Source organism: Anolis sagrei, chromosome 10 (genome assembly GCF_037176765.1).
Source record: "Anolis sagrei isolate rAnoSag1 chromosome 10, rAnoSag1.mat, whole genome shotgun sequence".
Lineage (NCBI taxonomy): Eukaryota > Metazoa > Chordata > Lepidosauria > Squamata > Dactyloidae > Anolis > Anolis sagrei.
This window is the reverse complement of record NC_090030.1, coordinates 25,007,053-25,018,891: the sequence shown is the minus strand read 5'-3', so window position 1 is coordinate 25,018,891 and position 11,839 is coordinate 25,007,053.

Genomic DNA, 11,839 nt, shown 5'->3' with positions numbered 1-11,839 from the left:
ATTGCATCAAATCACCCCTGACAGATGGCCCTATGGACAGTGTGAGTATAAACTGGCTGTGCCAGTTTTCCCCCTCCCAAGTTTGCATTGAAGGGATTTTCGCCTACCCCACACTGTTTCTGATGGGTGTGGGAATTGGCTTTGGGATGGCTTCATATAAATAGATTTCCTTGAATCTATATAAATAAAAATGTGATGTTCGTTTGTGGGATTAACAGAACTCAAAAGCCACTGGAAGAATTGACACCAAATTTGGACACAAGACATCTAACAGTCCAATGTATGTCCTTCACTCAAAAAAAAATTGATTTTGTCATTTGGGAGTTGTAGTTCCTGGGATTTAGAGTTCACCTGCAATCAAAGAGCATTCTGAACCCCACCAACGATGGAATGGAACCAAACTTGACACACAGTTCTCCCAACAGAAAATATGTGAGAGGAAGCCACAGGGAGGAGGGAGCAAGCTTGTTTTCTGCTTCCTTGGAGACTAGAACACGGAACAATGGCTTCAAACTACAAGAGAGGAGATTCCATCTGAACATTAGGAAGAACTTCCTGACCGTGAGAGCCGTTCAGCAGTGGAACTCTCTGCCCCGGAGTGTGGTGGAGGCTCCTTCTTTGGAAGCTTTTAAGCAGAGGCTGGATGGCCATTTGTCAGGGGTGGTTTGAATGTAATATTCCTGCTTCTTGGCAGGGGGTTGGACTGGATGGCCCATGAGGTCTCTTCCAACTCTTTGATTCTATGATTCTATGATTCTATGATTCTACTGGAAGGGTTTGGTGGGCAGTGTCCTTTGGTTTTGCAGTTGTAGTTCACCCACATCCAAAGATGACTCAAACAATGATGGATCTGGACCAAACTCTACAAAACTACTCAATATGCTCAAAAGTGAATACTGGTGGAGTTTGAGGGAAATAGAATCTTGACATTAGGGAGTTGTAGTTGCTGGGATTTATAGTTCACCTACAGTCAAAGAGCATTCTGAACCCCACCAACGATAGAATTGGGCCAAACCTCCCACACAGAACCCCCATGTGGGGACGGCTATTATTATTATTATTATTATTATTATTATTATTATTAACTTTATTTGTACCCCACTAGCATCTCCCGAAGGACTCGATGAGGCTTACAAAGGCCAAGGCCTCAAACACAACATAACAATACATAACTTAAAGCAAATCAAAAACAATTAAAGCAAATTTTAAAAACAACAACGCAATAAAACAGTACACCAAGACGCAATAAAACTGGGCCGGGCCAGAGTAATTGGTACAGATTAAAAGTGCTGATATGACAGGAGGTATGTAGTATTTTTGGGTAAGTGCAGTGTGCCAGCAATCTTAATTTCTACTAAAGTGCTTCTGGGACTTGTTATTGGAGTTTTCCTATTCTGGAAAGGCTGGTCATCAATAAGATTCCAAGGCATTTATTTATTTATTTATTTATTTATTTATTTATTTATTTGTCGTATCAGAAGCAAACCGAGGGTACAGTAATGTATTTTAATAAAACACAAAATTTAAGAAGTTGGCATGATACTAAATGTCCTTTGACCAGTATCTGGCCAGTTAGAGTGCCTCTGGTATCACTGTGAGAAGGTCCTCCATTGTGCATGTGGCAGGGCTCAGACTGCATTGTAATAGGCCAGTGTTTCTCAACCTGGGGGTCGGGACCCCTGCGGGGGTTGCGAGGGAGTGTCAGTTGGGTCACCAAAAAGATCATCAGAAAGCACAGTATTTTCTATTGGTCATGGGGTTCTGTGTGGGAAGTTTGTCCCAATTCTATTGTTGGTGGGGTTCAGAATGCTCTTTGATTGTAGGTGAACTATAAATCCCAGTTACTATAACTCCCAAATATCAAGGTTGATTTTCCCCAAACCCCACCAGTGCTTACATTTGGGCATACTGAGTATTTGTGCCATTTTTTGAGTCCACAGTGCTCTCTGGATGTAGGTGAACTACAACTCCCAAACTCAAGGTCAGTGCCCACCAAACTCTTCCAGTATTTTATGTTGGTAACGGGAGTTCTGTGTGCTCTGTTTGGTTCAATTGCATCATTGATGGAGTTCAGAATGCTCTTTGATTGTAGGTTCACATGCTGGTTATCCAAACAGGAGGTAGGCCGGAGATGTCACTGCCTTGGTCCTTTCATTATTGGCTGCTAATCCTGGTAGATGTCAGGTGTTGCAATACTGGCTAAACAGTATAATTTCTCCAGTGGTGTTGAATGTAGACATCTTGTGATAATGCGGCATGACTCATTAAGAGTAACATCCACTGTTTTAACGTGGGTAGATGTGTTCCACACTGGGCATGTGTATTCAGCAGCAAAGTAGCAAAGTGCAAGGGAAGATGTCTTCACTATGTCTGGTTGTGATCCCCAGGTTGTGCCAGTCAGCTTTCGTATGATATTATTTCTAGCACCCGCTTTTTGCTTGATATTCAAGCAGTGTTTCTTGTAGGTCAGAACACTGTCCAGGAAAGTGTTAGCTGACCCTCTCAACAAAGGATTCCTCCAGGCAGTAAGCAGCCAAGCCTTGAAGCTACAAGGCCATTAAATGCTAATCAAGGTGGCCAATTGCAACGTTCACCCTTGCCTCAAAGAGACAAGAGTTCTTTCTCCCATCCTAGACATTCCACAGATATATAAAACTCACTTCCCTTGTTACCAACATACCTCACAACCTCTGAGCATACCTGTCATAGATGTGGGTGAAACATCAGGAGAGAATGCTTCTGGAACATGGCCAGACAGCCTGGAAAAATCACAGCAACCCTGGTGTCAGTCTGAGAGAGCCCTCAGTGTGAGAAGGCCTCAGTGGTAGAAAGGAAAGGCCTCGGTGTGAGGTAGGTCTCAGTGTTAGTAGGCCTCAGTATATGAGTGATATCAGTCTGAGAGAGCCTTCAGTGTGATAATGCCTCAGGGTGAGGTGGACCTCAGTGTTAGTAGGGTTCAGTATATGAGAGGCATCAGTCTGAGAAAGCCCTCAGTGTGATAATGCCTCAGTGTGAGGTGGGCCTCAGTGTTAGTAGGGCTCAGTATATGAGAGGCATCAGTCTGAGAAAGCCCTCAGTGTGATAATGCCTCAGTGTGAGGTGGGCCTCAGTGTTAGTAGGGTTCAGTATATGAGAGGCATCAGTCTGATAAAGCCCTCAGTGTGAGAAGGCTCCAGTGGCAGAAAGGAAAGGCCTCGGTGTGAGGTAGGCCTCAGTGTTATTAAGCCTCAGTATATGAGCGACATCAGTCTGAGAGAGCCTTCAGTGTGATAATGCCTCAGTGTGAGGTGGGCCTCAGTGTTAGTAGGGCTCAGTATATGAGAGGCATCAGTCTGATAAAGCCCTCAGTGTGAGAAGGCCTCAGTGGCAGAAAGGAAAGGCCTTGGTGTGAGGTAGGCCTCAGTGTTAGTAGGCCTCAGTATATGAGCGACATCAGTCTGAGAGAGCCTTCAGTGTGATAATGCCTCAGTGTGAGGTGGGCCTCAGTGTTAGTAGGGTTCAGTATATGAGAGGCATCAGTCTGAGAAAGCCCTCAGTGTGAGAAGGCTCCAGTGGCAGAAAGGAAAGGCCCCGGTGTGAGGTAGGCCTCAGTGTTAGTAGGCCTCAGTATATGAGTGATATCAGTTTGAGAGAGCCTTCAGTGTGAGGTGGGCCTCAGTGTTAGTAGGGCTCAGTATATGAGCGACATCAGTCTGAGAAAGCCCTCAGTGTGAGAAGGCCTCAATGGTAGAAAGGAAAGGCCTCAGTGTGAGGTAGGCCTCAGTGTTAGTAGGCCTCAGTAAATGAGCGACATCAGTCTGAGAGAGCCTTCAGTGTGAGGTAGGCCTCAGTGTTAGTAGGGCTCAGTATATGAGAGGCATCAGTCTGAGAAAGCCCTCAGTGTGAGAAGTCCTCAGTGGGAGAAATACCTCAGTGTAAGTAGGCGGCCACAACATAAGGAACTGTATTAAGGGGTTGCGGCATTAGGAAGGTTGAGAACCACTGTTCTAGCTGCAACGGAGAATGAGATGCAGCAGCTTGAACTGGGGATGCTGGGCAGTCCAGTCCAAACAGAAATTCTGCCAAGTCTTTTGAGGGCCAGCTTTGAAAGATCAGACAACAAGATAAGAGGCGTTGAAAGATCATATGAGGAAAGCCTCTTCTTGCATGAGAATGAGAAATGTTCCAAAGGCACATTCATGAATGCCAAAATTGTTTTAAGCAATCTCATAATAACAAAGACAATATTTGAACGGAGTTTGTGATCAAGTCAGTGTGTAGCAAACACAAGGCAAGGCATAGATCATGAGTTTTCCCTCGAGCGGATAACTATCACCTTGATAAGAGCTGACTGTTTGACAAGTTATTCACAGCTCAGAAGGGAAGCAAGGAATACAAGGGATTCAAAGAGGGATTCAATCATGGTTTCCAGAACACAATGCTTAAACTACTATACCATCCTGGCAGAAGACCATGGAATGCCATGGAATCCTGGGAATGTATTGTCGAAGGCTTTCATGGCCGGAATCACTGGGTTGTTGTAGGTTTTTTCAGGCTATATGGCCATGTTCTAGAGGCATTCTCTCCTGACGTTTCGCCTGCATCTATGGCAAGCATCCTCAGAGGTAGTGAGGTCTGTTGGAACTAGGAAAATGGGTTTATATATCTGTGGAGAGACCAGGGTGGGACATAGGACCCTTGTGTGTTGGAGCTAGGTGTGAATGTTTCAACTGACCACCTTGATTACCATTTGATGGCCTGGAAGTGCCTGAAGCACTCTTTTCTTCCTCCCATCCTTTTTTTCTTTTTCCTTCCCTTCCCTTCCACTATTCCTTTTCTTTTGTCTTTCCTTCTTCTTTCTTTGCTCCCTCTTTCTCCTTCTATCCTTCCCTTCCTCCCTTTCATCCTTCATTCCTTCTCTCCTTTATCCTTCCTTCCCTCCCTCCCTTTCTTTTCCTCCTCCCTTTCTTTTTCCCCTTCTCTTCCCTTCAACTCTTCCTTCCTTTTCTTTTGTCTTTCCTTCCTCTTACCTCTCTCCATCTTTCTCCTTCCATCCTTCCCTTCCTCCCTTTCGTCCTTCCTTCTCTCTTTACTTCCTTCTTCCCACCCCATTTCTCCTTCCTTTCAACCCTTTTGTCTTCCTTCCTTACCTCTTTCCTTTATCCTTCCCTCTCTCCCTTTCTTTTCTTCTTCCCTTTCTTTTTCCTTCTCTTCCCTTCCATTCTTCCTTCCTTTTCTTTTGTCTTTCCTTCCTCTTTCCTTACTCCCTCTTTCTCCTTCCATCCTTCCCTTCCTCCCTTTCATCCTTCATTCTTTCTCTTTCCTTTATCCTTCCTTCCCTCCCTTTCTTTTCTTCCTCTCTTTCTTTTTTCTTTTTCCTTCTCTTCCCTTCCACTCTTTCTTCCTTTTCTTTTGTCTTTCCTTCCTCTTTCCTCACTCCTTCTTTCTCCATCCATCTTTCCCTTCCTCTCTTTCATCCTCTCTTTCCTTTATCCTTCCCTCCCTCCTTTTCTTTTCTTCCTCCCTTTCTTTTTTCTTTTTCCTTCTCTTCCCTTCCACTCTTCCTTCCTTTTCTTTTGTCTTTCCTTCTTCTTACCTCTCTCCCTCTTTCTCCTTCAGTTCTTCCCTTCCTCCCTTTCATCCTTCCTTCCTTCTCTCTTTCCTTCCTCCTTCCCTTCCTTCCATCACTGGGCGGGCAGTCCTCCCAGCAGGGAATGCTGGCATGCAGCCCGCAAATTAAAAGGTTTGCCCAGTTGTGCTGGTACGGCTGTACCAGGAGCTTCAGCTTCATTTTCTTTCTATTGAGTGTTTGCATATATTCCAAGATTCCATGCATTTTGCAGTAAGGTGGCTTCCCTTGGTTTGCAATTATAGGGCCAATGACCTGTCTATCATGGTTAAGTTTTGGTTCCACCCCTTTTTCCAGGGCTCTGGGAGGGAAAGGGAACCATTTTTAGTTCAGTGTTATAGTGGAAAGCTTAGCTACAGGACGTGGATCAGCTCCGTCTGTAGACAAGCTTCGTTTCTCGCAGCATCCGGGGGGAAACAGCTCCACATCTTTCATGGAAAAGATCCAAAAGAACTCCAGCTGGAGAATCTACAAAGCCTTGGCTCAGTGGTTCTCAACCTTTCTAACACCGTGACCCCTAAATATGGTTCCTCATGTTGTGGTGACCCCCAATCATAAAATTATTTTCGTTGCTCCTTTATAACTAATTTTGCTCCCGTTACGAATTGTAATGTAAATATCTGATATGCAGGATGTGTTTTCATTGTTACAAATTCAGCATAATTAAAGCATCATGATTAATAAGAAAAAATATGTTCGGAGGAGTATGGAAAACAGATGATGGGATTTGCAGTACCTTCAACCAATTCAGCTCTGACTTCCATAGACCAGTGAGACCTCCACACAGAACTCCCATGTCAAACGAAAAATGGTTTGGCAGGAATTGACAGTGATGTAAGGGAGATGTAGTTTAGCTACATCTGGAGAGCATTGTGAACCCAAACAACTATGGATCTGGAACAAACGTGGCACGAATATGCAATATGCCCAAATCTGAACACTGGCGGAGTTTGGGGGAAATAGACCCTGGCATTTGGGAGTTGTGTTGCTTGGCTGAATAGTTTGCATTCCATTAAAGAGCAATTCCAACAACCATGGAATTGAACCAAACTTGGTCATACTGAATTCCCATGACCAAAAGAAAATACTGCAGAGGTTTGTGGAAAATATACTCTGACATTTAGGAGTTGCAGTTGCTTGCTTTGGCACTGTTATTACTCCAACAATTATGGAAACCTGGCGTACAGAATTCCCATGACCAACATAAAACACTGGGGAAAATATACATACCTTGGGGAAAATATACATACCTTGACATTACGAAGTTGTTGTTGCTTGGTGCATTATGGAGGAGTATGGGCCCACATCCGACAGGGAGGCTCATGCCTCCGACAAGCCCAGCAGGTGGTGAGAGCCGGACGTGAGAGCATCCACCACGCTGCCTGGCCTTACATGGAGCGTCTTGCCTGACTCACATTCCTGCCGGCTGGCAAGTGGCGAGAGCCAGGCGAGGGCCAGGTCTTGCCCTTTTGAGCCCTCAGCTGGCTCGTGGTCTTGCTGGCTGGCAAGACCCCAAGGCATCTGAGGGAGGCTTCGCACGAGGCCCTTGGCTGGGTCGTGGCATTGGGGGTGGGGCCTAAGGAGGCGGCCTTGCGACCCCTCCAAAATGGCCAAACGACCCCCCTGGGGGTCGCGACCCCCAGGTTGAGAACCGCTGCCTTGGCTGGTAGGTCTAACCGGGTAACCAGAAGCAATTGGAGCCAGGAGTAGAGCCCACACCAGCAAGCATAGAAAGTAGATTGCCTGGGAAGGGTTAAAAGGGTTTTCCTCTTAAAAGAAAAGAAACCGTTCACGAAGCCAGTTACCTGTCCATTTGGGCAAGTTAAGAAGCATTTGTTTGTAGGTTCTTGTGGGTTTTTTCGGGCTATAGAGCCATGTTCTAGAGGCATTCTCTCCTGACGTTTCGCCTGCATCTATGGCAAGCATCCTCAGAGGTAGTGAGGTCTGTTGGAAGTAGGAAAAATGGGTTTATATATCTGTGGAATGGCTGGGGTGGGGCAAGGAGCTCTTCCCTGCTGCAGTTAGGTGTGAATGTTTAGCTGATCACCTTCATTAGCATTTGAAGGCCTGCCTGAGCCTGGGAAAATCTGTTGCTGGGAGGTGTTAATCTGTGCCTGGTTTTTTTCTCTCTGTTGTTTTGCTGTTATAATTTTAGAGTTTTTTAATACTGGTAGCCAGATTTTGTTCATTTTCATGGTCTCTTCCTTTCTGTTGAAATTGTCCACATGCTTGTGGATTTTAATGGTGATGAACCAGCCTGGACACAGCATATTATTTGAGAACACAGAAATGCTGGACCACACCAACAACCACCATGTCAGACTACACAGAGAAGCTATTGAAATCCACAAGCATGTGGACAATTTCAACAGAAAGGAAGAGACCATGAAAATGAACAAAATCTGGCTACCAGTATTAAAAAACTCTAAAATTATAACAGCAAAACAACAGAGAGGAAAAAACCAGGCACAGATTAACACCTCCCAGCAACAGATTTTCCCAGGCTCAGGCAGGCCTTCAAATGCTAATGAAGGTGATCAGCTGAACATTCACACCTAGCTGCAGCAGGGAAGAGCTCCTTGCCCTGCCCCAGCCATTCCACAGATATATAAACCCATTTTTCCTACTTCCAACAGACCTCACAACCTCTGAGGATGCTTGCCATAGATGCAGGCGAAACGTCAGGAGAAATGCCTCTAGAACATGGCTCTATAGCCCAAAAAAACCCACAAGAACCTAGTGATTCCAGCCATGAAAGCCTTCGACAATACAGCATTTGTTTGACTTGTCGAAGATCTGAGAAGTGTTTGTTTAAATTGTTGAAGATCTAAGCAACAATAAAGAACTTTGTTAAACTTTTCAAGCAATCTAAAGATTTTTGTATAGGAAAATCCTTAGGGCCTCTCAGCCGAGGCAACCCGGCTTCCCGCTAGGCACAAAGAGCACGTCATGTTCAAAAGACAATTATTATAGGCCCAGCGCGTGACAGCACACCAGTCCTGATTTACATGGTAGAATTAATGCACTTGTTGGGGTTCAGCCTGCGTGTGAACCTGAACCTGATTCTCTGATTGTATTTCCTGATGCAACTGAACAGGCTACTGAACATAAAGTTTTCCCTGATGGTTTGGAAACTGTTGATTCTGAGGTCAGTGGCTTGGAAAGTGAAACTGCACATCCTGATGAGAATGTTTCAGATTCAGGCAGTGATAGCTCTCCAGTGATAGCACCTGCCTTTTTTTTAAAATGAGGATAGAAAAGGACAGATTTGGAAAAACAGGAGTGAATCACAGAGTCTGCAAAGGTCAAGCAGATTAAAGGAAAGGGAAGCACAGGCTTCAAAGCCTGGAGGCGTGTCCCGAAACAGTTTCTTTAGTTTTAAGTGTCTCTCCCCGGGCCATCTCGTTAGATCAAGCATCATTTAGACTAAGGCAAGACCTTGGCAGATTTCCCGTTCCCCATGGCCTGCATTCCTAGAGGCTTCTAGTTTCCAAGTACGGTTAGTGAAATGCTAACAGGTTCCAGGTTTTTATAGTATTGCTTTTGGAATTTTGATCTAGTTCTGAGATATTCCTGACTGCTGAGTTTTACTGTGGCTTTTTGACTTTGTATTTTCCTCTATTTTGTAACCATTTTTCATCGATAAAAAAGGAATGTTTTTTTTTCCCTACAGTCAAGTGTGGTGGATTAATCTTATGGACTCGTTTCCTGATCTGGGTTGCAACAGCACTTTGGCTTTAAAACACAGAAAAGCAAGCCAGGAAGAAATCACCAGCAAATTGGCCTGCCGTACCATTTATTTGAGACCCAAACTTGAGATTCATGAAGCGAGCTCACAAACCCATAGACTGGCATCCCATCAGTGACAGATGATAGCATAAGCTGTGCGTGTATTCATGTATGGGGATTTATTCACCCAACAGACATATTGTGTTGGCACGCTTGGAATCAGTTTCACACACAGAACGGTTGCTTATTGCATACAACACTATAGTCATAAGCATGTCTTGTGCTACGTTGCTATTCTGTATGGGAATTGCGCATCTCTGCATATGAATATTATTTATTAGGCATGGGCAATCCATGGTTCTAAATCAGTGTTTCTCAACCTTCCTAATGCCGCGACCCCTTAATACAGTTCCTGATGTTGTGGTGACCCCCCAACCATAAAATTATTTTTGTTGCTACTGCGTAACTGTAATTTTTCTATTGCTATGAATTGTCACATAAATATCTGATATGCAGGATGTATGTTCATACACTGGACCAAATTTGACACAAATACTCGATACACCCAAATTTGAATACTGATGGGGTTGCGGGGAGGATTGATTTCGTCATTTGGGAATTGTGGTTGCTGGAATTTATAGTTTACCTACAATCAAAGAGCATCTGAACTCCACCAACAATGGAATTGAACCAATCTTGGCACACATAACTCCCATGACCAACAGAAAATACCGGAAGGGTTTGATGGGCATTGACCTTGAGTTTGGGAGTTGTAGTTCACCTACATCCACAGAGCACTGTGAACTCAAATAATGATGGATCTGAACCACACTTGGCATGAATCCTCAATATACCCAAATGTAAACACTGATGGTGTTTGGGGAAAATAGACCTTGACATTTGGGAACTGTAGTTGCTGGGATTTATAGTTCACATACAATCAAAGAGTACTCTCAACCTCACCAATGATAGAATTGGGCCAGACTTCCCACACAGGACCCCCATGATCAATAGAAAATACTGTGTTTTCTGATGGTCTTTCGTGACCCCTCTGACACCTCCTCGTGACCCCCCCAGGTTGAGAAACACTGTTCTAAATGGTTCTAAAGTACTTACAAAACTAAAGTTCTGGTGGTGAAAACTAGGGGGCACTAGTGCTTTGCTTCTACAGTGTTGCTAAAGTTCTGGTGGTGAAAATTTCAGAACTCTAACAACATTTTCAAAATTTCGTTATAAATTCCTAATGTAGGAATTTATGACAGTTCCTAATTGGTTCTGTCATAAACATTGCCAATAATGAAATAATAATGAAATTTTGAAATTTCTGTTAGTGTTCTGAAATTTTCACCACCAGAACTTTAGCAAAGCACCAGAGCCCCCTAGTGCTCACCACCAGAACTGTAGTTTTGTAAGTACTTTAGAACCATTTGGAACCATGGATTGCCCATTCCTATTATTTATGCTACACCGAAAGGATGTTGGATTGAAGTCACAAAGACAGTGAACATTATTTATTGAAGCAGTTACGTGTTTGGTAAGAAGCAGTCATCAACATATAGAAATCATTATATTTCTCTGCCAGGGATTTCCCATTCTGTCGTTGAAGAGAGAGCATTCGAGGAAAGATATCGGGAAACTACAAATCTTGGAATTCTGCAGGACAGAGACATGGAGAAGTGGCATTTAAAGAGGTATCACATTTGGGCATATTGAGTATTTTTGTAAAGTTTGGTCCAGATCCATCATTGTTTGAGTCCACAGTCATCTTTCGATGTGGGTGAACTACAACTCCAAAACCAAAGGACACTGTCCACCAAACCCTTCCAGTATTTCCTGTTGGTCATGGGAGAACTGTGTGCCAAGTTTGGTTCCATTCCATTGTTGGTGGGGTTCAGAAAGTTCTTTAATTGTCGGTGAACTATAAATCCCAGCAGCTACAACTCCCTAATGACAAAATATTTTTTTTGAGTGAAGGACATACATTGGGTTGTTAGGTGTCTTCTGTCCAAATTTGGTGTCAATTCCCCCAGTGGTTTTCGAGTTCTGTGAATACCACAAACGAACATTACATTTTTATTTATATAAATTATTATTATTATTATTATTATTATTATTATTATTATTATTATCTTATTCTGGTGCATGAAGGTTAAACAAGATGTCTAAATTCCCCTCTTCTTTTGGATACAGGAGTTCATCCAGGATATAAAGGAACAGCTCTCATCAGATAGAAGTTGGCATTACGAACAGGACCAGATTGGAATCAAGAGGAAAGGAATGAATTATTATATATGGCAACACCAGATGGTAACTACTCAATATAATGCAATATTTTGCCTTCTTGAGAGAGAGGGAAACATATAGAGATGAACAGAGCAAAAACACCGTCAGAACGCATGACAACATCTCGACAGCAGCCAAGTTGTTAGGCCTTGGGGTTTTCTCTTTCCGAGCAAAAGAAAACAGAGCTGGAAACAAGACATAGTGCTTCCTGCCATTCGG